The sequence below is a fragment of the Apodemus sylvaticus genome, chromosome X, assembly GCF_947179515.1.
Source record: "Apodemus sylvaticus chromosome X, mApoSyl1.1, whole genome shotgun sequence".
NCBI lineage: Eukaryota > Metazoa > Chordata > Mammalia > Rodentia > Muridae > Apodemus > Apodemus sylvaticus.
Window position 1 is genome coordinate 56,384,816 of NC_067495.1, and position 25,496 is coordinate 56,410,311.

General features: G+C 39.3%; 3 pseudogenes; all 3 read right to left on the bottom strand.

Annotated features, from left to right (window-relative positions):
* Positions 1–7,854: 7,854 nt before the first annotated feature.
* On the bottom strand, positions 7,855–8,949 carry LOC127674491 (protein transport protein Sec61 subunit gamma-like; annotated as a pseudogene).
* An 8,992-nt stretch (positions 8,950–17,941) lies between these two features.
* Positions 17,942–20,469, bottom strand: LOC127674492 (adenylosuccinate lyase-like; annotated as a pseudogene).
* Positions 20,470–24,303: 3,834 nt separating this feature from the next.
* On the bottom strand, positions 24,304–24,631 carry LOC127674493 (barrier-to-autointegration factor-like; annotated as a pseudogene).
* Between the last annotated feature and the right edge of the window lie 865 nt (positions 24,632–25,496).

Genomic DNA, 25,496 nt, shown 5'->3' on the forward strand with positions numbered 1-25,496 from the left:
TTGCATTTCCCTAATGACTAATGATGCTGAGCATTTTTTAAGATGCTTCTCAGCCATTTGAAGTTCTTCAGGTGAAAAGTCTTTGCTTAGCTCTGTACCCCATTTTTAAATAGGGTTATTTGGTTTATAGGGTCTAACTTCTTGAGTTCTTTGTATATATTGGATATTAGCCCTCTATCTGATGTAGGGTTGGTGAACATCTTTTCCCAATTTGTTGGTTGCCGATTAGTCCTTTCGATGGTGTCCTTTGCCTTACAGAAACTTTGTAATTTTATGAGGTCCCATTTGTCAATTTTGATCTTAGAGCATACACTATTGGTGATCTGTTCAGGAACTTTCCCCCTGTACCGATGTCCTCAGGGGTCTTCCCAAGTTTCTTTTCTATTAGCTTCAGACTGTCTGGCTTTATGTGTAGGTCCTTGATCCATTTGGAGTTGAGCTTAGTACAAGGAGATAAGGATAGATCAATTTGCATTCTTCTGCATGCTGACCTCCATTTGAACCAGCACCATTTATTGAAAAGGTTATCTTTTTACCATTGGATGTTTTCAGCTCCTATGTCAAGGATCAAGTGGTCATACGTGTGTGGGTTCATTTCTGGATCTTCAATCCTGTTCCATTGATCCGCCTGCCTGTCCCTGTACCAATACCATGCAGTTTTTAACACTATTGCTCTGTAGTATTGCTTGAGGTCAGGGATACTGATTCCCCCAGAATTTCTTTTGTTGTTGAGAATAGTTTTAGCTATCCTGGGTTTTTTGTTCTTCCAGATGAATTTGAGAATTGCTCTTTCTAACTCTATGAAGAACTGAGTTGGGATTTTGATGAATATTGCGTTGAATCTGTATATTGCTTTTGGCAAAATGGCCATTTTAACTATATTAATCCTGCCAATCCAGGACCATGGGAGATTTCTCCTATTTTCTGAGGTCTTCTTACATTTCCTTCTTCAGAGACTTGAAGATCTTGTCATACAGATCTTTCACTTGTTTGGTCAGAATCACACCAAGGTACTTTAAATTGTTTGTGACTATTGTGAAGGGTGTCATTTCCCTAATTTCTTTATCACCCTGCTTATCCTTTGAGTATAGGAAGGCTACTGATTTGCTTGAGTTGATTTTATAACCTGTCACTTTGCTGAAGTTGTTTGTCAGCTGTAGGAGTTCTCTAGTGGAGTTTTTTGGGTCACTTAGGAAGACTATCATATCATCTGCAAATAGTGATAGTTTGACTTCTTCCTCTCCAATTTGTATCCCTTTGACCTCCTTATGTTGTCTAATTGCCCGAGCTAGTACCTCAAGTACAATATTGAAAAGATAAGGAGAAAGGGGGCAGCCCTGTCTAGTCCCTGATTTTAGTGGGATTGCTTCAAGTTTCTCTCCATTTAGTTTGATGCTGGTTACTCCTTTGCTGTATATTGCTTTTACTATGTTTACGTATGGGCTTTGAATTCCTGTTCTTTCCGAGACTTTAAGCATGAAAGGATGCTGAATTTTGTCAAATGCTTTTTCAGCATCCAATGAAATGACCATGTGGTTTTTTTTCCTTTGAGTTTGTTTATGTAGTGAATTGCATTGATGGATTTCCGTATATTGAATCATCCCTGCATCCCTGGGATAAAGCCTACTTGATCATTGTGGATGATTGTTTTTATGTGTTCTTGGATTCGGTTGGCAAAAATTTTATTGAGTATTTTTGCATCGATGTTCATAAGGGAAATTGGTCTGAAGTTCTCTTTCTTTGTTGGATCTTCGTGTGGTTTTGGCATCAGCATAATTGTGGCTTTGTAGAAGGAGTTGGGTAGTTTTCCTTCTGTTTCAATTTTGTGGAATAGTTTGAAGAGTATTGGTGTTAGGTCTTCTTTGAAGGTCTGATAGAATTCTGCACTGAAACCATTTCTGGTCCTGTGCTTTTTTTGGTTGGAAGACTTTCTATGACCCCTTCTATTACTTTAGGGGTTATGGGACTGTTTAGATGATCTATTTGGTCCTGATTTAATTTTGGTATTTGATATCTGTCAATGAAACTGTCCATTTCCTCCAGATTCTCCAGTTGTGTTGAGTATAGGCTTTTGTAGTAGGATCTAATGATTTTTTTGAATTTCCTCAGTTTCTGTTGTTATATCTCCCTTTTCATTTCTAATTTTGTTAATTTGGATACTATCTCTGTGCTCTTTGGTTAGTCTGGCTAAGGGTTTATCTATCTTGTTGATTTTCTCAAAGAACCAGCTTCTGGTTTTGTTGATTCTTTGTATGGTTCTCTTTGTTTCCACTTGTTTGATTTCAGCCCTGAGTTTGATGATTTCCTGCCTTCTTCTCCTCCTGGTTGTATTAGCTTCTTTTTGTTCCAGAGCTTTCACATGTGCCATTAAGCTGTTAGTGTATGCTCTCTCCCGTTTCTTTTTGGAGGCACTCAGGGCTATGAGTTTTCCTCTTAGCACTGCTTTCATTGTGTCCCATAGATTTTGGTATGATGTGTCTTTATTTTCATTAAATTCTAAAAAGTCTCTGATTTCTTTCTTTATTTCTTCTTTGGCCAAGGTATCATTGAGAAGAGTATTGTTCAGCCTCCATGTGTATGTAGGCTTTCTGTTGTTTTTGTTGCTATTGAAGACCACTCTTACTCCATAATGATCTGATAGGAGGCATGGGATTAGTTCGATCTTCTTATATTTGTTGAGGCCTGTCTTGTGACCAGTTATATGGTCGATTTTGGAGAAGGTTCCATGAGGTGCTGAGAAAAAGGTATATTCTTTTGTTTTAGGGTGAAATGTTCTATAAATATCAGTCAAGTCCAATTGGTCCAAAGCTTCAATTAGTTTTATTGTGTCCCTCTTTGGTTTCTGTTTTCCTGATCGGTCCAATGAGGAGAGTGGAGTGTGGAAGTCACCTACAATTATTGTGTTAGGTGCAATGTGTGCTTTGAGCTTTAGTAAAGTTTCTTTTATGAATGAGGGTGCCCTTGCATTTGGCGCATAGATGTTCAGAATTGAAAGTTCTTCTTGGTGGATTTTTCCTTTGACTAGCAAGAAGTGACCTTCTGTATCTCTTTTGATTACGTTAGGTTGAAAGTTAATTTTATCTGATATTAGAATGGCTACATTTCCTGAGAACATTGGCTTGTAAAATTGTCTTCCAGCCTTTTACTCTAAGGTAGTTTTTGTCTTTGACATTGAGGTGTGTTTCCTGTATGCAGCAAAATGTAAGGTCCTGTTTCCTTATCCAGTCTGTTAGTCTATGTCTATTTATTGGGGAGTTGAGTCCATTGACTTTAAGAGATATTAAGGAATAGTGATTATTACTTCCTGTCATTTTTCATGTTATTTTTATATTTGAGTGGTTATCTTCTTTCTGGTTTGATGAAAGAAGGTAACTATCTTGCTTTTTCCAGGGTATAGTTTCCCTCCTTGTATTGGGGTTTTCCTCCTATTATTGTTTGTAGAGCTGGGTTTGTAGAAAGATATTGTGTAAATTTGGTTTTGTCATGGAATGTCTTGGTTTCTCCATCTATTGTGATTGAGAGTTTTGCTGGGTATAGTAGTCTAGGCTGACATTTGTGTTCTCTTAGAGTCTGCATGAGATCTGCCCAGGATCTTCTAGCTTTCATGGTCTCTGGTGAGAAGTCTGGTGTGATTCTGATAGGTCTTCCTTTATATGTTACTTGGCCTTTTTCTCTTTCTGCCTTTAATATTCTTTCTTTGTTTAGTACATTTGGGGTTTAGTACATTTGAGGTATTTCTGCTCAGGTCCTGTCTGTTTGGAATTCTGTAGGCTTCTCCTATATTCATGGGCATCTCTCTCTTTTAAGTTGGGAAAGTTTTCTTCCATAATTTTGTTGAAGATATTTGCTGGTCCTTTCAGTTGTAAATCTTCACTCTCATCTATACCTATAATCCTTAGGTTTGGTCTTCTCATTGTGTCCTGGATTTCCTGGATGTTCTGGGATACAAGCTTTTTGCATTTTGCATTTTCTTTGACTGTTGGTCAATGGTTTCTATGGTATCTTCAGCATCTGAGATTCTTTCTTCCATCTCTTGTATTCTGTTGTTGATATTTGCATCTATGGCCTCTGATTTCTTCTCAAGGTTTTCTATCTCCAAAGTTGTCTCCCTTTGTGATTTCTTAGTTGTTTCTACTTTTGATTTTAGATCCTGGATTGTTTTGCTTAGCTCCTTCACTTGCTTGTTTGTATTTTCCTGTAATTCTTTAAGAAATTTTTTTGTGTTTCCTCTTTCATGACTTCTGCTTTTGACTCACTTTCTCCTGCATTTCTTTGAGGGTTTTTTTGTTGTTGTTGTTTTGTTTTGTTTTGTTTTGTTTTTGTTTTTGTTTTTGTTTTTGTTTTTGTTTTTGTTTTTGTTTTTTTTTGCATTTCTTCTTCACTGGCTTCTATCTCTTGAGCTTTATTCTCCTGAATTTCTTTAAGTGATTGTTGTGTTTCCATTTTACAGGTTCTAGCTTATTCATGTTCCCCTGTATTTCTTTAAGAGATTCATTTATGTCCTTTTTGTGTTCTTCTAGCAGCATCATGAATAGTGATTTTAAATCCAATTCTTGTTTTTCTGGTGTGTTTGTGTAATCAGGACTTGCTGATGTTCCAGAGTTTGGTTCAGACACTGCCATATTACCTAGATTTCTGTTAGTAGCGTTCCTGTGTTTGCCCTTTGCCATCTTGTTATTTCTGGCGTTAGTTGGTCTTGTCTCTGGCTGGTATTTGTGCCTCCAGTGAGGCTATAGGGCTATTTCTGTAACACTGGATGGCTGGGTTTCCCCTGTTACAGATTGCTAATGCACTGCCCTCCTCTAGGGTGCCCTTGCAGCACTAGTGTGCCTTGCCCCAGGTTGTCTGTGTGAACCAGTAGGTGCCCGTTTGCTCCTTCAATGAGTGCTGATGGTCTATGCTGCCGGACCTTTTCCGAGTGCTGGTCACTCTGCTGGGCAGCCTATCTCCCAACCAGGTTGGTGCACACAAGGCTAGCCTAGCTGCTGAGGCCCCGAGTCTAGGTAAAAGCCTGGCAGGCTAAGGCCTAAGCAAAGTTCCCCTTGGCTATGAGTGTTAATTGGTTCAGTCAGGTGGCCAGGATGGCGGAGTGCGTGCGCTCCCTGAAAGTGCCGGGAGAGTATGCTGGGCTAACAACTTCCTGGCTGGGTTGGCACACAGATGGCCCACCAAGCAGCCCAGGGCCTGGGGTCAGTCCAAAGCCTGTCCAGCTTAGGACCACCCCCCCCCATGTTAGCCTCGGGCTATGACTCTTAGCTGACTTTGCCTGCTAGAACTCTCTGGCATCCCGTAGTCAAAATGGCAGTGCGCGTCCTGGGATGGGCAAACAACCTCCTGGCCTGGTTTGCACACCGATAGCCCCCCGAACAGCCCTGGGCCTGGGTACAGGTCAATGCCCGTCGGGCTTAGACCCCCGCGATGTTGGCCTTGGGTTATATTTGCGTACCTCAGTCTGTCTGATTTCTCTGGCACCCGAGAGCCAAGATGGCGGAGAGTCTCTCGTTACTGACTGGAGGGAGGCAGATTTCTGATGTAGCTTCTGTGGGGTGAAAGGTGCTGTAAATCTGCCACCGCTTGCAGCCCGGCTGACCAGCGATGGTCAGTGGTAGCGGGCGCAAGGTCTGCCTGGACCCTCTCACCTTGGTTCTACTGCTGATAGCCCTTCTGCTGGACCAGCTGCCACTGCCGCTGCAGCCGCCGCCGCTGCTGCCCTTTATTTTATTTTTATTTTATTTTATTTTATTTTTATTTTATTGAGACAGGGTTTCTCTGTGTAGCCCTGGCTATCCTAGAACTCACTCTGTAGACCAGGCTGGCCTCGAACTCAGAAATCCACCAATGTTAAGAAGTTTTAAAAGTACTTGATATTAGAATGTTGTATAGATTTACTAGGTTGTAAAATATATAGGTAAATCCAATATATTTACAAATTAATATGTTTTTGTTTTAAGTTTTTGTTGTATTGCTATTTGATAAACATTCAGTTATAAGTGAGATAAAGTACTTATGTAACCAAATATTCTTTGGTCATAAATTCTATAGTAAACTGTTAAGCTCCTATGTTTTAGCTATGTACATCCTTTAAAACAAGAAAAGAGGAAACAACAGAAGAGGCAATAGTTTTTCTTAATTTTCTTAATTTCTTAATGTAGTCAAAAATTATTACAGAAGTACTCACACATATGCTCACAGACATATTTTCAGTGAGAAATGCTACAATAGTAATTATGGTGCACAAAGAATAAAAATGTTAAACTTAAAGTGGTCACAGGTTTTTGTTTTATCCCATGTTGGTTTGTATATAAAGTGATGCTTGGCAACAATAATTATGAATACATGTGCCCCAATTACATTAAATTACATTAAATCAGAGCGTGTAGTCTTAGTTAAAACGCAATGTGGAAAGTTTATATCTTTGAGATGTAAGAAAGCTAGCAAAAGAAAAAAGATCAAAAGCTAAAACTAGTTATCTACATTTAAGATAATATCCTTTCCAATTTTAAGAGCTAAATAGCAGTGGGGAGATACACTTAGAAATGAAATTTTTTTTTCCTCAATGTCATTCTAGGGCAACATTTTTACGTTTATATGTAAATTATAGAGACAGGCTAAACAATAGTTCTTTTGTTTGCTTATATATTTAAAAAAAGAAAAGAATTAAAAGAGTTAGAGTAGAGCCGGGCATGGTAGTGCACGCCTGTAATCCCAGCACTTGGGAGGCAGAGGCAGGCAGATTTCTGTGTTCGAGGCCAGCCTGGTCTACAGAGTGAGTTCCAGGACAGCCAGGGCTACACAAAGAAACCCTGTCTCAAAAAAAACAAACAAACAAAAAAAAGAGTTAGAGTATAGACTTTGAATAGTCATTGCAGTTTTCAGTTTCCAACATGGAAAAGGTAGACATCACTACATGCTACATGTTTTCTAGACTAAACATCAAATGGCTTGTCATGTATTTAAAGCTGAGATATTCTACCATTCATGTATAATCCATAGCCAATGCATGCACCTTATAATAAATACTGCTACAGCTCAAGAAAAAGTATGAACTTCCTTAAAACTTTATGAGATTAGCTGGACAGTGGTGGTGCAGGCCTTAAGTCCTAGCACTCAAGAGGCAGAGGCAGGTAGATCTCTATGAATCTGATAACAAATACCAAACCAACCAAACAAACAAAATGCCAAAAAAAGAAAGCCATTGTGAAATTTTAAAAAAAAAATACTGGGGGAGGTCTGGTAGGGAATCAAGAGATCAGGCACTATAGTGCTGTCTTCCACAGACATCTGACCCAGAATTGGTATATGGAAAAATCTATCAAGTAGACTACTTTTGGTGCCAATTAAGTGAGTCATAATTTTCAGGTAAGAAAACAAAAGTTTAGAGATATGAAAAAAGTATAAGGCAAAATTGTGAGACTGAGCATTTAATAAGGCAGTCAAGAAAATTACCAAGAATGCTTCTCAGGGTTTTTGAATGAATCACCCTAAAGATGTCAGAAGCAATATAGCAGAAGACGCAATTCAGCTGTGTTATCAGCAGCTTGAGAAATTCCCTATCCTTTAGGAATTGCCACTCAAGATTTTAAAGTGCAATTAATAAAAAGAGAGACAACTAGGGAAAGAGTAAAGCACATTTGAGAGCATCACTGAGGACTTTGTAAAGAAAATCAGACTTAAGTGTCTTCCCACATATGAGTTTTTGATAACTATCAAATTACAGGTCAAAACATTCTTGCTTTTTTTTTTTAATTTTGAAACTATTTTAATTTAGAAATAGAAAACCTCATAGGAAGGAGGAAAGAAACAATAACCACAAAGCATCCCGGCAACGTTTTACTTCATGAGCTCGTCACCCCCTCATGGGTTCATTCCTCCCAGGATGAGAAAGGACTCAGCACCCACAATAAATGTATTAATAGGGATGTGGATCAGTTCCATGAAGAAACCAATGAATCCTATGATAACACATCCTATCGCTGTGGCCATGGTGATCTTCTGGAATTCTTTTCTGTCGGGTTTGGTTCATCTTTTAACCAGCTGAATTGAGTCCTTCACAAACTGCCGACTTGGCTCGACCAACTGCAATATCCGATCCGTGTTTATGGGATGGCAGTTTGAGAGGAGAGAGACATATTCTTTCTTTTTGATGAGTAAGGTTATAGAGTAGACTCCAGAGATGCCTTGAGTGGGATTTGTGCTGGCCAATTTTATGCTAATTTGACACAAGTTGGATTTATTTTTGAAGAGGGAACCTCAGTTGAGAAAATGCTCTCAATAGATCAGCCTGTGAAGAAGCCTGTAGTGCATTTTCTTGATTAAGATTGATGTGTGTTGGACCACAGGCGGTGGTACTATCCATAAGAAGGTGATCTTGGATGATATAAGAAAACAGGCTGAGCAGCCATGAGGAACAAGTCAGTAAGATGCACTTCTTCATGGCCTCTACTATAGTTTCTTGGTTTCCTTCCCTGACTTCTTGACTACAAGTTGTTAAGATGAAATAAATCTTTTCTTCTCCAAATTGTTTTTAGCAATGGTATTTTATTTAAAAATAGACATTGTAACTAAAATAAGAATATAATCTTACAAGAAAAATTATGGGCCTCAAGAGTTTCACAAGAAACTGCACATGTCTTTTACTGTAAAGGGGGTTTTGGTACATTTCTAGAAATTTTCATTATTGCAGATAAGAAATGAAAATGGCTATATCCACTTAAGCTTTAAATACTGCAATTTTAACATTCCCACTTGACATATTTATTCCTTTTATAAAAGGAATTTTCCTTTTATAAAAAAATTATTCCTTTTATAAAAGGAATTTTTCTCTGTTGGCAACCTTTACAACAAATATTAATTATGTGTGAATTCTTGACATTTTGCTATGAGAGGCTTTACAATAGAGAGCTCTTATCCGTACCTTTGACACCATAATTGTCCCTGTCTTTCTATCATGCCTAAAGAACCAGGCTAGCAATGAAAGGAAGAAAGAAGAAAGGAAAAAATGAATACCCCTTTGCTCTTTCTGAAGCAATAAGTAAGTCACCTGCAGCCAATTTAATATATTTCTACACAGTGTATGTTCAGTTGTTAAATTATCATAAGTATGTAGTGAATGAAACAATGTTTAGAAATATGCTATCAATGAATTCTACCATATGTTGTAAGTACTGATTAATTTGAGGCCTTATAAATAGAAAAATCTTACCTCTATAAGGGACAATATTATCGTAATTGAAATGTGTAAGGAAGACGGTGTGCTAGAATAAATACAATTAAAATATAAGAAATTAATGAGAGAGAAGCCAATCTATGGTTGATTTATGTATGCTTTCATGGAATGAATCATAAGTACAAACCAGGATCTTTGAATGCACAGTTCTGCTCTATACTTGAACAGTGACCAAAAAAAAAAAAAAAAAAAAAAAGGCAGTAGAGAAGAAATAATAGCCCTGACTCTGAATTAGCATTAGCATTTGAAAAGCGGTGTGACTCCCTAGAATTCTAAGAGATTTCATGTTTTTTAATCTGCATTTGTAAAAGAAAAATGAGACAAAAGCCTTCAGTATACACAGTCAAAATATTTATTGTATGAATATTGTGCATTAAGAACCATCATTGGCAGTGAATCTCCCATAGTATATACAACAAACATAAAACTCTGCTTTCACAAAGCTTTGACTTAATGTCAGAAACCAAGCACTATGAAGACAACACATTACCATGGTGGTGCAGTATTGAGCAAATACAACTTGGAAGCAGAAATAAAAGTTTCTAAGAACTCCTCCACTGCTGGTGGGGTTGCAAATTGGTACAACCACTCTGGAAATCAGTCTGGCGGTTCCTCCGAAAACTGGGCACCTCACTTCCAGAAGATCCTGCTATACCACTCCTGGGCATATACCCAGAGGATTCCCCACCATGTAATAAGGATACATGCTCTACTATGTTCATAGCAGCCCTATTTATAATTGCCAGATGCTGGAAAGAACCCAGGTATCCCTCAACAGAAGAGTGGATGCAAAAAATGTGGTATATCTACACAATGGAGTACTATTCAGCCATTAGAAACAATGAATTCATGAAATTCTTAGGCAAATGGATGGAGCTAGAGAACATCATACTAAGTGAGGTAACCCAGACTCAAAAGGTGAATCATGGTATGCACTCACTAATAAGTGGATATTAACCTAGAAAACTGGAATACCCAAAACATAATCCACACATCAGATGAGGTACAAGAAGAAAGGAGGAGTGGCCCCTCGTTCTGAAAAGACTCAGTGAAGCAGTATTTGGCAAAACCAGAATGGGGAAGTGGGAGGGGGTGGGTGGGAGGACAGGGGAAGAGAAGGGGGCTTATGGGACTTTCGGGGAGTGGGGGGCTAGAAAAGGGGAAATCATTTGAAATGTAAATAAAAAATTATATCGAATAAAAAAGTTTCTAAGAACATTTATTAGAGAAAATCAACTTAGTTCAGAGAAGTAAGCAAATAGTAATAATAATAATCAGGGAAAGTCTTACTAAAAGAAGAGAAAAATAGAAAATTATAATAATGGGAGGAAAGGAGCAGGATACATTAAGGATTTACTAATACATTCAGCCAACAAACACTACTGGGAAATTATAATGTGATAGACACTCTCCTAGGTTTGAGAATATAGTACATTGCTAGTTTAATCCTAACTTTATTACTCTAGTACTGTCTTAGCCAGGGTTACTATTGCTGTGATGAAACACCATGACCAAAATGCAAGCTGGGGAGGAAAGGACTTTCTTACCTTCTGCTTCCATATCACTGTTTATCATTGAAGGAAGCCAAGGCAAGAACTCAAACAGGGCAAGAAGCTGGAGTCAGGAAATGATGCAGAGGACATAAAGGGGTGCTATTCATTGGCTTCCTACCCATGGCTTGCTCAGCTTGCTTTTTTAAAGAACCTAGGACCACCAACCCAAGACTGGCATCATTCACAATGGATTGAGCCGTCCTTCATCATTCACTAATTTAGAAATTCTCTGTATCTGGATCTTATAGAGGTATTTTCTCAATTGAGGCTTGATCCTCTCTAATGAGTCTAGCTTCTGTCAAGTTAACATAAAACTAGCCAGTGCAATGACATGAACACTGCTATTATGTTCAGGAAAAGAAAACTGAGCAACAGAAAAGCTAATCAGCACCCAAGTTTCACATAGCTATTCAATGGTAGAAAATGAATTTGAATTTAGAATCTGGCTCCAAAAGCCAGTGTGTTTTTAGCAACTATATTTTCTCACTGCTATATGATCACTAATCTCATGAAATTTATATTTTGGTAGAGGGAGTAGTCAGACAACAATCACAGAAAAGATTTTTTTTAAACCCACAAAAATATAGTAGTACCTCTGTGGCAGTAAGACATAAGAGCTGTCCCAAACTGTATACTAGAAATCTGTAACAACTGCACAGAGATGAGACCAACTGTGTTAGTTAGGATTTTATTGCTGTGAAGAGAGACCATGAACAAAGCAACCCTTATAAAGGAAAATATTTAATTGGGCCTGACTTAGAGTTCAGAGATTTAGTCCATTATTGTCAGGATAGGAAGCATGGTGGCATGCAAGCAGACATGGTGCAGGAGAGGTAGCTGAGAATGCTACATCTGAATCAGCGAGGAGCAGAGACAGTGAGCCACTAGGCCTGGCTTGAGCTTCTGAAACATCAAAGCCCACCCCCTCAGTGTCATACTTCCTCTGACAAGGCATACCTATTTCAATAAGGCCACACCTCCAATAATGCCACTCCCTATGAGTCTATGGTGGCCATTTCCATTTAGGCCACCACATTCTACTCCCTCAGCCCATAGGCTTGTTTGTATTCATATCATATTGCAAAATACATTCAGTCCAATTTCACAAGTCCCAATAGTCTATAACAGTCTCAACACTTTAAAAGTCCAAAGTTAGATGTCTCTTCTGAGATTCATGGACTCTCTTAAATGTAATCCCCTGTAAAATCAAACTGAAAAGTAAATCACATAAACATCCAACATATGATGGCACATGATATACATTACCATTCCAAACTGGAGGAAAGGGAGCACAATGAGGAAATACTAGACCAAAACAAGACTGAAAACCAGTTGGGCAAACTCCAAACTCTGCATCTCCATGTCTGATGCCAAAGTACTTTTCAGATCTCCAACTCCTTTCAGCTTTGTTGACTGCAACACGCTTTCTCTTGGGCTGGTTCTATTCTTTGTTAGGAGGTTTTGTTGGCAGGTATCCCACAGCTCTGGCATCTCCAACATCTTGGGGTCTCTAAGGCAATCCAGGCTTTGCCTTCACAGCTTCACACAATGGCCTCTCTCAGCCTCCATGCAGGGACACCCCTGAGACACACTTCGTCTCAGTAGCTTTCTATAACTCTGTATAATTAGACATAACTATCATATTAGCACTACTGAATTACATACAAATTACTATACACTCTCCTAGGTTTTTATGTATTTATTATATTTATAAATTTTGGGAAATGATTGTATTTATTAGGCATTTGGAATATGATCTTGGAAGGATTGCAGTGCAATCCCAGAGACCATCCCCAATGTTCCAACTTTTGTATTATTTCATTGTGCAGTAGCTTGACTCTATCAAAGTTCACAGCCTGGGGTTGGTTCACCATCATATTAATACTACCTTGGGGTTTGTTCATTAGCATATCAAGGCCTGTCCTAAACTAGGTTCCTATCTGAGCTGCCAGGGACTTGCTTCTGAGCTCTTAATCACAGCTAAATTTAGGAATTATATTATTTCAAGTCACATAAAATGACTTTTGAGTTACACAAAATGATTTTCTACTTTTAAATCTGAACTGTATCTCAAATTAGACATACTTATTACACTAGTTCTACTGAATTCTATACAAATATTTATTAAAACAGCTTTGCCATCTTATAATTCAGATTTGTTTTCTGGGAAATGATTTGAATGATTTGGTTTTCTTGTATGTAGAATAAATACAAGAAATTATGTCAGTTTACCTAATATTTGACATAAGTATGTTCCTTGTTTTGAATGCTATTCTGGAAGATAGAGACCTGGAGAAATAAGAACAGTTGCTCTTTTCATAATATTCATGGGCTAGTTGGAGTTGGGCCAGTAAATAAACAATGAAAATACAATGTGAGCTGTGTTACAATGGAGACATGACTAGCATGCTCTGGGATATATAGTAGCTCTACTTTTCAAGGGTTTTGTTCTGTGTACCCAGAAACCAAAGGAATGGCAACAGACATTTACAAAATTACATTTGAATGATGTTGACATGCAAGGAATTAATGGGTCAAATTTGCCTCCCAAATCAGTTGATTGTAGGTGAATGTAGGTTCATTTTCTAGAAGGTCATCCCAGTGTCTGTGGTCTCCACAGTGTGGTTTTCCAGGCAGAGGTACCAGGGCAGCATCAGTCTTTGGCCACTAGGCCCAGAAGATGAGAGTCCTTTTTTCTATGGAGGAGGAACATTGGGAACTGACCTTACTTTTTTTAGGCAAAGTAAAACAATCAACTCTCTAGTGTCCTGCTTGTCCACAGTTTCAGCTGGGTCCTCATGGCAGTAAAGGCTTTAGGGCAGTCAGAGTTTTCCAGTGGGTTAGTTTTACCACAATTCAGGTGGAATCATCTTCTTGCCCAAACCATCTTCTTGGAGACCTTGGGAGGTCACTGCTAGGATCTGGAGCCTCTTTCATACTAAGTGTTTTGTTTCAGACCTAGGACAAGGGACTAAGGTGCATATTTTACATATCAAAGCAGACCTGGCCTCCAGGTTCTCCCAGCATTCCTCAGTTCCTACTTGGCATACCCTGCCACTAACCCTGAATTTTCTGGCCCAGGATCCTAATCTGCATTTCATAAACCTTGTTTTGAGGACAGGACAGGAATTATCATACAAAACCCTGTCTTAATCCAAAGTATCTCTGAGATGTGTTGTTGTCTCTTTTGTTGTCCCACACCTTGTGGTTCCTTTTAATCAAGATGGCAGTGAAGTCACATGACACTCTTCTTTTTCAACCCTAACAAAGATGGCTGATATCCACCTGGTTGCCTATATCCCAAAATGGAATCATGCCACATGGTTCCTTTAAGATTACCTATGTATAGATTTGCAATCGTCAACTCTGTGTTATAAATTTTAACTCTTCTGTTACAGATTTTTAACCATATCCAATAAACTTACAAATCTTGAGATACAGAAAGTTCATATAATAGTCTTATGCAATTAAATGAAGCTAATAATCTCTTGAGCTGTTCTGCTTTGCTCTTTTTTTCCTGATATAGTCCCTCATCTGAACATATTAGGGAGAGTCATAATCCTATTCCAGAGCCAGCTTTTCAATAAAGTAGAACGGCATAGAACAACTTTAATATTATCCACACCCAAAAGACATTTGAGTCCCTCTAACATTAGATCCAGAGGCCAGAAAGCTTCAAGATACATTCTGAGCTCAAGCAGTTTATGACATGAGAAAGAGTAAACTTAGAAACAAGAAACAGAGAACATGGTAAGCTCACTCTTTCAAAGAAGACTCATTCAAAAAAGATCAGAACATGGGGGCTGGCCACCATACATTCATACATTCAACTGAGACTGACACAATTCTATCTTGGCTCCTTGTTTGCAACAAAACTTACAGACACATCAGAAAACACAGACCCATGCATACATACAAGACAGACAAAACTTTCCCTACATTCTTCAGGGTTATATTTGCGGTTTGGGGGGTCTTGGTAGCTGCAGTTGATGAATCCGATACCCAGCAGTCTACATCCTAGGAGAAAGGGAACCTTTTTGTGTCAGGAGGTTGTCCTGACATGGAAACTCCAGCCCCATGGTAGTACTGCAGTGGGACCAGCCAAAAAGGGTCACCAACAGCTTCTGCACTAAAACCCTAAGCTTCTGCACTAAGACCCCGGGCTTCTGCACAGGGGACTTGCTCCTGCTATGCACAGAATGGCTACCCACTACTACTGAATCCTATGATCCAAAAGTTTGGCTGTTTCAGAGTGACCTTTGGAGCTGTACTCCAGCTTATCTGTCTTGTGTATCCAGTATCCCTGAGTCAGAAAGACAGGCATAGGAACAAGATAAGACACAGAGCCAAAATGACAACAGAAAATATAAGATAATGACATCAACCAATAAAAGTCCTTTAGAGGTCTGACAGTCTGAACAAGAGAAATCCTCTTAACAAATAGAAAACTGCTTTAGTAAAAAAATTTTTTTTTACTCTTTTATTACATGTGTAAATATAGCCAGAACAGAACAAGACCTGTTATATTTCATAATCTACCATTATTTTTATTAGATATATTCTTTATTTACATTTCAAATGTTGTCCCCTTTCCTTGTTCCTCCTTCCAAAATCCCTAACCCATTCCCCCTCCCCAGGCTCACCAACCCACCCACTCCTGCTTCCCTGTCCTGGTATTCCCCTCTATTGGGGCATTCAGCCTTCTCAGGACCAAGGGCCTCTCCTCCCTTTGATGTCCAACAAGGCCATCCTCTGCTGCCTATGTAGCTGGAGCCATGGGTCCCTCCATGTGTACTCTTTGGTTGGTGGTTTAGTCCCTGGGAGCTCTGGGGGTACTGGTTCCTTCATACTGTTGTTCTTCCTACAGGGCTGCAAACCTCTTCAGATCCTTGGGTCCTTTCTTTAGAGCCTCCATTGGGGACCCTCTGCTCAGTCCAATGATTGGCTGCGAGTATCCACCTCTGTATTTGTCAGGCACTCGCAGAGCCTCTCAGGAGACAGCCGTATCAGGCTCCTGTCAGCAAGTACTTGTTGGCATCCACAATAGTGTCTGAGTTTTGTAACTGTATATGGGATGGATCCCCACGTGGGGCAGTCTCTGGATGGTCTTTTCTTTTCAATAGCCTCCCTGCAAACCCAAACATAGGGAACCAAACTCTTGGATTGGTCCCCAGTATCTTGAGATGACTGTATGACTCCTCAGCTCTGTTGTGTAGCCTAGGCATTGCAACCTAATAATGGATGCCAAGATGCTGGGCCTCTTCAAGTTTTTTTTTCTTCAGCTTCAAGTGTCACAGAGTGTCCTCAAGACCCTAAAGGAGGTCAGAAAAAATTGGTGGCTCTGGCTAAACCCCCAGTTTACCAGAAATAATCAGTAGGCCATCGGATGTCTCCTTTTGCCCTTGATGAAGGATTGGTGAGCCTTGTCAGGCCTCCCATATCACCAGATCAGGATCCCTCAGAGAATTATACTACAGAAACTTCTGTGAAAAAAAAAAAGAGAAAAAAAAATTAAAAAGTTTGCTGTTTTCCTTTCAAACACAGCTGTTTACTCCAGAAGATTGCATGGCATGTCCTGTGTGAACAAACTTGTTTAGGGGAGTGAAAACATGTGACTTGTTATTTCCTATGAACCACAGCACTCAATATTCCCAGAAGTTATCTGTGTTTGGGCAAGAGGGATTTACAGGTTAACTGGTTTTTATAACATGGCCTGGAATGGATGGCCTCTAAGTCATAGAGAACCAGGTCAGACTGAAAGGATCAACAAACTGGGGACTGGTACTGTCTAAGTTAAGGTTTCTATTGCTGTGGTGAAACACCATGACCAAAGCAAGTTGGGGTGGGAGGTTGGTATTTGAATTACATTTCCACAACATAGCCTATTGAAGGTAGTGAATATAGGAACTCAAACATGGCAGGAATCTGGGGGCAGGAGCTGATACAGAGGCCATAGAGGGAGTGCTGCTTGCTGGCTTGCTTTTTTATAGAATCCAGGACTATCACCCACAATGAACTGGGCACTGGCACATCAATCACCAATTTAAAAAATGCCCTACAGCAGTGGTTCTCAACCTGTAGGTCCAACCCCTTTGGGGTTGCATTTCAGATATTCTGCATACCAAGTATTTACATTAAGATTTATAACAACAGATTTATAATTATGAAATAGCAATGAAATAATTTTATGATTGGGGATTATCACAACATGAGAAACTACATTAAAGGGTCACAGCATTAGGAAGGTTGAGGACCACTGCCATATAGGCTTGCCTACAGCTATGTTTTATGGAGGCACTTTACTCAATTCTGACTTCCTCTGCTTTGTAACTCTGAATTATGTCAAGTAGACATAAAATTAGCCAGCACAGGTACTCTCCAATACCTCTTCTACTGGACACTCACAGTGGTGTTAAGTAAATGCTGAGGGAAAACTCAGGGCTCAGTAATACAGCTATATTTCTTTTATTGAATGTAATCTTCATTTACATTTCAAATACTAAAACCTTTCCCAGTTTTCCCCTCCCCCAAAATCCCCAACCCCTCCTCCCACCCCCTACCTCCAAGTATATGCCCCTCCACCCGACCCACTGCCACCTCCCCCCTCGATTTCCCCACGCTGGGGCATCTATTGAGCCTTCACCTGACCAAGGACCACTCCTCCCACTGATGCCTAACAAGGCCTTCCTCTGCCACATTTTTGGCTGGAACCATGTGTACTCCTTGGTTGATGGTTCAGTCCCTGGGAGTCTTGGGGCTTCTGGATGGCCGACAACATTGTTCTTCCCATGGGGCTGTAAACCCCTTCAGCTCCTTTAGACCATCCTCCCATCCTCCAACTCCTCCATTGGAGACCCCACACTCAGTCTCCAATCACCAATTTAAAAAATGCCCTACAGCAGTGGTTCTCAACCTGTAGGTCCAACCCCTCAGACTGCCTCTGTATGTGTAAGGCTCTGGCAAGGACCCTCCAAAGACAACCATAACAGGCTCCTTTCAGTGTGCATTTACTCCACAAGTGAAAGAAGAGGGGTCTGACAAATGCTCTGACTGAGTGAATGAAGTTGAAGAAGGCATCTGCCTAAATGTGCTCTGTGAGGCTCCGTACTGCTTAACCATAGTAGCTGTCTGCTGGGAAAGTACTCTTCTTATGACAGTCCAGTCAGCTGCCCTCAGCTTTGACCATAGCTGTGATATTGTTCTTTGTGGCCAAAAAGGCAGTTCTTGCTGATTGCACCTTTTACTTACTTTTTTGAAGTATATTGTTAATCCATCAGAAATATACTGTATGGTATTTAGTATAGCATCTTCAGTGAGAAATGCTTCCTCCAAACAGAACTGTGGGTTGTGCTATTACCCAGTGTGTGTTCAAACCATCACACAGAAGCTGTAGTGGGTCCAAGATAGGAGCCATCAGGTGAACAGTCAAGATGCAGAAAAGATCAGAGCACATGGGGTATGACATTGCAGTCCAGCAACTCTACTGTTTCACAAATGGCTTCTCTATCTCCTTCAGGTTCGCCAGGAGGCTTATGTCAATGCAAATCTTGTGTACTGATGCCACTAAGATAACCAGCACAGACAGCACTTCCATGTTCACTTTTATGTATAGATCTGTCCTATGATGATGAAAGCACTCTTACATCTTGCCTTTTCTGTCACCAATTTGTCCAGCTGCTCCACCTTCTGGTGATCTCCCTCAAATAACTACTAGACGTGGGTCTGAGTGCCAGTGGTGTCTTTCATTCCCCTGAAGTGCAGCTCATCACAGATACACCTCAAGTTCTGGAGATCCACACAGAGATCTTGAATCCAAAGGCAACATTGTTTCCTAATGGTGGTCAGCTGAGTAGGGTGAAAATATGTGAAACCTACGGTGGACAGATTAGTGCATTCCTTAACAAAGTATGCAAGCCTCAAGATCGCTCTTGCAAGCTGGCCAAATTCATTTCTCAGAATAATCAGACAGTATTGTCTCCGAAATAACAGAAAGTGGCACCAACTGAATAATGCCCACAGATTTTAGACAGCGGTGGCTGGTCGTGTCCACATGAGCCTTCACATAGTGTAACAGAAGTGTCTCTTCTTCAGCTGCCATCTACAAGTCAGTATTGTTCAGGTTTGATGTCATCTCCTAGATTAATTTATTTGTGATAGGTAAAACAGTGTCTCCTAGGCCTCCACCAGCCGCATCAATAGCTGCCACAACATCTGTAACTTGTACCTGTCATTGAACATGAAACACATCTTGAGGCTAGTGTAGCAGAGCCCATTGGGGAGTGGTAGCTTTCAGGACTGCAGCCATTTTGAACATGAACCCAGTCACAGCCTATGATTCTGTTTTGTAATGGTTCTTTCTGTTTTTGTTAAGACAAGCTAGCCTCCTCAAAAAACACAATCCTCATTCTTCACCCACCCCCCCAAATCTTGGATTACAGGACATAACATGACTTCTTATTAATCCTTTGCTTATTTATCAAGAGTGTGAATAGATAATCATGGCTAGTCCAGAATAGATTCTATATGATACAGTTACAGTGGAAATCACTATATGGATTTGTCAAGAAATCTAGAAATAGAAATACATTATAATCCAACCATAATACTCCTGGGTATATATTTAAAGGAATCTAAGTCAGCACACCACTGAGATGCTTGCTTATACATGTATATGAAATCAGTCCATATGTACATCAATATAATAGACTGAAAATAAGGTATATACACTCAATGGAGTTTTATTCAGCCATAAATAAGAATGAAATTATGTCATTTGACAGAAAATAGATCATCATGTTAAGTGAAATGGCCCAGAATCAGGAAGATAATATGTTTTACATATATACATATGTGTGTGTTCGTGTGTAATATTAAAGTAGAAGGAAAACTAAGTGGGAGTATAAAGAAGGTTAAAGAGAGAAAGGAACAAGAGGAATAACAGCTATGGACAGGAAAGATAAACTACATGCAGGTTTTCTCTCAGTTATGAATCTATATATGAATGTATGTATGTTTATATATGACATGAAAGTAGAAAGAGGACTATTTAGAGGATGGAAAGGTCATAATGAAACTCATTATTTTATATATCACACAAAGATATTAATAAAAATAAAATAAAATGGAAGACCTATCTGCTTGTGTCAAAGACTACCTAGCAGCCATATTTTCAGCAGCAACACCCAAGAAAGCCAACTATATGGAGTCTTCTCATTTTGCTGTTGCTAAAATAAGTCATAGAATAAGTCATAGTAGGGTCAGATGCAGTAACATTACCCACATGTTTAAAGTAGGGCTGTTTCAACTCTAACCATAAAAGCCACAATTATGGCAGAAAAGTAAAGCATTCTCAGAAATGCCTATCATTTTTGTTTACATTTAATGAGAAGAACTGGTCACATGGTCATCCCGAGCATCAGAGAGAGCAAAGACACTCAGCTAGATGTATTGCTGCCTTGAATAAAATCAAATACATGCTAATAAAAAAATAAGAGGACGGATTCTATGTTAGAAGCTAAAAATGTCTGCCACGTGTCATCTCAGGCTACCACATGTAACTTAGTATTTGTACAGTTGAATACAAGGCATTGAAAACCTATCCCTTTGAGGATGTGCCAGGTATAACTTCAAGAAGTATTAAAGGTTAGTAGGTAGACTAACCTGCTTTCTGTATTCACTTTGTGTAATCATATCCGATTGGATTTGGATTAGACTTAATGACATGCTTCTACAAATGTGGTGAAAGTAATAGGGAACCATAACTAAGATTAGGCTACCAAAGATCACAACTTCCTTTTTCAACTAGACTCTCTTAGATCACTTTCTAGTTCTCAGGCTTAGGTGAAATTTATTTCAATTTGGATTTATTTGGCAAAGAGCAGAGGACGCCCTTTGCTGAACAACATGCCGAGATCTAAGGCTGTCTATCCAAACAGTGTGTGAGTGCTTGAATCATGATAACAACAATATGGACTTGGAAGCAGAATTTTGCAAAAATTGAGCCCTAAAATGTGTGTAGCCCAACAAATACAAAAAGACAGGTAAATGTCTCTGCCTGGGAGAGTTACAGTAACAGAGGCCCTAAGCTGTATCGAGATTTCTGACCTAGATAAATTGTAAGATAACAAATACGAGCTGTTTTCAGTTGTGAGACTTCAAGGATAATTTGTTATACACTAAAAATAACATTCCTGGAGTAAATGATGGACATGCTTAAAAAAATCATGTAAACTTTCTGCAATTTGAACTGACAAGCTGTAATTTAGGTATTTTTGCTTCTATGCTCCATTCCTCCAACTCTAGAGGAAGAGTTTTCTAATATTCAGGTTAAAGCAGTCTAAAAATAGCCTCAATCCTTCACAGGTGAATGAGCTCCCCATCTCTGGAGGTATAAAAGCAGAAACAATGTAAACATCTGTTAGATAGTTTTTTGTGGTAAAGTTCAGACATCAAATGACCAGATTAAATGATCTTTGCTCTTCATTCATATGGAATAACACTTGTATAATAGAATGGAAGTAAATAACAAGGTTATTACAAAGCAAAATGACCAGTTTATATAGATTCTTCCCAACCATTCTTAGGCCACTGGTATCTATAATTCATCTTCGGCACAACAATGAGCATTGTTCCCATATTTAGAATGCTCAACGTGAAGTGGCTTAAGATTTTTTTCATACTTAGATTTCAGGAAGCAATGGTTTTGGCAGTATGCCTGCCAGAGCAGACATGTCAGCATACTCTAACACTGGTAAAATACAAACTCTATATTGTATTAGAAACTGAAATAATGTGGAAATTTTCTTTTTTATTAGATATTTGCTTTATTTACATTTCAAATGTTGTCCCCTTTCCTGGTTCCTCCTCCCAGAATCCCTAACCCATATACCCTCCCCCTGGTCACCAACCCACCCACTCCTACTTTCCTGTCCTGGCATTCCCCTATCCTGGGGCAGCAAGCCTTCACAGGACTTAGGGCCTCTCCTCCCTTTGATGTCTGAAAAGGCCATCCTCTGCTGCATATGTAGCTGGAGCCATGGGTACTCTTTGGTTGGTGGTTTAGATCCTGGGAGCTCTGGGGGTACTGGTTGGTTCATATTGTTGAGAACTGATTTTATAATAAAGAAATCACAGCTTTCAAGTTGAATAAAATTATAGAGTAAATCCTATAACTTCACCTCATAAAGATTCTCAATGTATCAAATTGTTTGTGATTTTAGTCTGTTTTTATACTTGATAAAATAATGAATAAACTTAAACAGCTTCTAATTGTGAATAATGGTTGTATACTGCCAACTTGTGATTATATGCTTGAGAATCTACTTTGTGGATAATTGTCAGCAAATTAAAACCTCCATATAGTTTCTCACTGTCACATGTGTCTGTTCTGCCTTCCCCTGCTATCAATTAATATGTTAGTGGGAATGATAATTCATTTTCATATTGTCCAAATGAAAAAAAATCCAAGAATTCAGTTCTTATATTCTAGAAAACACTAGAAATAGGACTCAGATTACCTATGGGTTTATCCCTTTTCATTAAGACAGGACTTATAAAATGAACCTGTATTTAATTGCATGATTTAAGAAAAAGGTGAATCACATGCACCTTTACAAAGAAGTTCAATTTACAAAGGGATTATATCTTATATATATATATATATATATATATATATATATATATATATATATATATATATATAAGATTACAGAACAGGTCAGGTCAGTTTGACTCATTTTAACAAGTTCTATATAGTATATACTAAATTCAAGTCATTTGAAAATGTTGAAATGCAGTAATTGATAAGATGCTGGCCTAATATACAGTTTGTTTTTACTTGGTAAGAAAAAGCAAAGCATAATAAAGGCATTGGCACAACTAGTCTTACATTTCAAACATCTTGAACTTCTGAATAAGATGGCAGACTATAACTGGTAAAGAATAACCAGTTCAAAAAATTATATACTATGTCCCAAAAGAGAGAAATAGCAAAATAGCTTCAGCTCTCCATGAAGGAAATGAAGAATTATTGCAAATAAGTAGGAAAAAAAGATGAAAGCTGCAGAGAAGTAAAGTGAACACAGGTGTAGCTGAACAGTTCACTGCCATAGGGAGGGGAAGCAGAAGGCCCTTCCAAGAGATAAGCCAGGAAAAAGATGGGCAGTCCTACATCGAGACAGGCACACAATCCTATCAATCCTCAAATTCAGCTGTGGGTTTTCATGGAGTAGTGATTCCTCCAGAATCCTCAGGTCACCATTGGTGAGGTGCATCATTCTGCCATATTATATGACTTCGAGGGCAGCAGCTGGGCATTGTCTGGAGAGAGAACCTACTGTTCAAAATCGAGGTAATTCGGGAAGCCTGAAATCAGGAAATATCCACAGTTGAAGAAGCCACAGCCCTTGGGTGACCAATGGTCCAGAGAGGAAGCCTCAATTGGGCATGCCACACTCTTCAGGGGAAGAATGTCTCAGAGATATAGCTGTGCATAGCAAAAGCAACAAATGCAGATTAGCCAAAGGGTATAGATGACTAGTTGTATTCACCTAAGAAGTCTTAGGCAGAGGTAGGCCAGCTTTTCGTTTATATGAACAGATCAATTGGAGTTTGATGGCTCTGAGCCTGAAGCCAACAAATGGATCAAACTCTAGAACTATCTATCTTCTTTCACTGCTATAGAGCTCAAAGACTCTGAAGCTCCAGAAATGTACATGGCACGCACAGCTGCATCCCTCTAAATGGATAATTTATACTCAGGATTTGTTAAAAGTATGAAGACAGGTTCTTTGCCTGTACCCATCTGATTGCTATGGTTCCTTACTTCATGTTCAATGTATGTAGACATCATTCAGCTAAAACAGGAGTACCATCTGTAGTCATGGAATTTGGAGGAAGAATTGCTCCAATAGGAAGAATTACTATACACATTGCAAATATTAACTGTGGCCAGTAGAGGCCCCTGGTACACTAAGGAAAACAACTACAGTGAAAACAATTGACAGATAGGAGATACGTGTCTAATGTAGACTGTAATGCAAGAGTTTATAAATTCAATTGATCCCACCCTCACAAACAGAATGGCCCATCATCATTGTTTTTATAATTGTTAAGTGTATGAGTGTTTTGCCTGCGTTTATATTTGTTCACCATGGGATAATAGAGTAACAATGACTGTAAGGAGGCATATGGGGGCTGAGAATTGGCCCTGAGTCTTTTGGAAAGCATGGCCTGTGCTCTTAACTGTCAAATCATCTCTCCAGGCCCCATCTTTAATTCTGAAGAAATTGTTCCAATACATTATCTGTTTAAAGTTCTTGTAATTCACCACTCCTTTACATGTTAAGCAGGATTTTTCCTGCTTTACAATGAAAATAAATTTCATTGTAATTTATTTCTTTTGACAGTCACTGACTTTATTAATCTAAAAGTATTTATAAGGACAGTGACTGCCCCACCCCCAAAATGGAGCCAAAGGGCATCCAACAGATCTTGAAATTAGGGGAAAGGGGGCCAAGAATCCATTCATGAAAGCTGATAACTATTGCCATGGAGCTGCAGGGGGCTGCAGAAGGAGTCCTCAGTGAACAAGAAGGCATCACACCATTCATAAAGGCATCTAAAGCAGTCCTGGGACTGCTTGGCATTGGCACCTCATGGGTCTTTTAGCCATTCTCAGTTGAAGTCTTTCATCTTTCTTAGCACCAGAAACTGACCAAGGACCACAGAAGTTGTTGAAGTTCCTTTCATCCAGCTTCTTGCCCAGGGATTCACCAGTCCCAGCTAGGTCCCCCACTGACTTTCTTCCCATCAGCTCTGCCATGAAGTCTTAGTGCTTTGGGGAGGCTGTCATCTTGGTAAGGCTTAACCAGCAGTTGTGGCTCTGGTTACACTTCCAGAGCTACTTGACTTCTCCTACTCATACCTCAAGCTACTAGAACAGTCTTCGACTTCCTTTCCTTTTTTTTCTGAAACAGATGCAGAGATAATGAGACAAACATTGGACAAAGCTTGGGGTCTCTTAGAGAAGAGTTGGGGGAATGATTTGGGGCCCTAAAGGGGATAGGAACTCCACAGGAAGACCAACAGAGTCAATTAACCTGGATCCTTAGAGGCTCTCAGAGACTGAACCGCCGCCCAAAGAGCATACATGGCTGGACTGAGGCTCTGAACGCATATGTAGAAGATGTACAGCTCATTCTCCATGCGGGTCCCAAACAACTGGGGCAATATCTGTCCCTAAGGCTGTTGCCTGTCTGTGGAATCAGTTCCCCAACTGGACTGCCTTGTCTGATCTCAGTGGGAGAGGATGCAGCTAATCCTGAAGAGACTTGATGCATCAGTGTAGGGGGGATACCTAGGGGTGACCCATCCTTTCAAAGGAGAAGAGGAGGGGGATGAAGGGAGGGATTCTGTTAGGGGAATACCAGGAGGGTGACAGTGATTGGGATGCAAAATGAATAAATATATAGTGGAGAAAATGTTATTTACTTATTATTACATAATTCTTTCATTATTGGGCAATATTTTTTTTTACAATTGGTTGGTTGTGTATTAGCCATTTTGTACTATTTGCAACCCTCTCTTTCCATTTTATCTTTTGACCCTAATGTCTCACTGTTTTCTCCTCTTTACTCTTACTTTTCCTTTTGTTTATTTAATTGTGTATATCCTCTATTCTTTCCCCTTTTCTCATCTCCTTCCATTATTATCACATT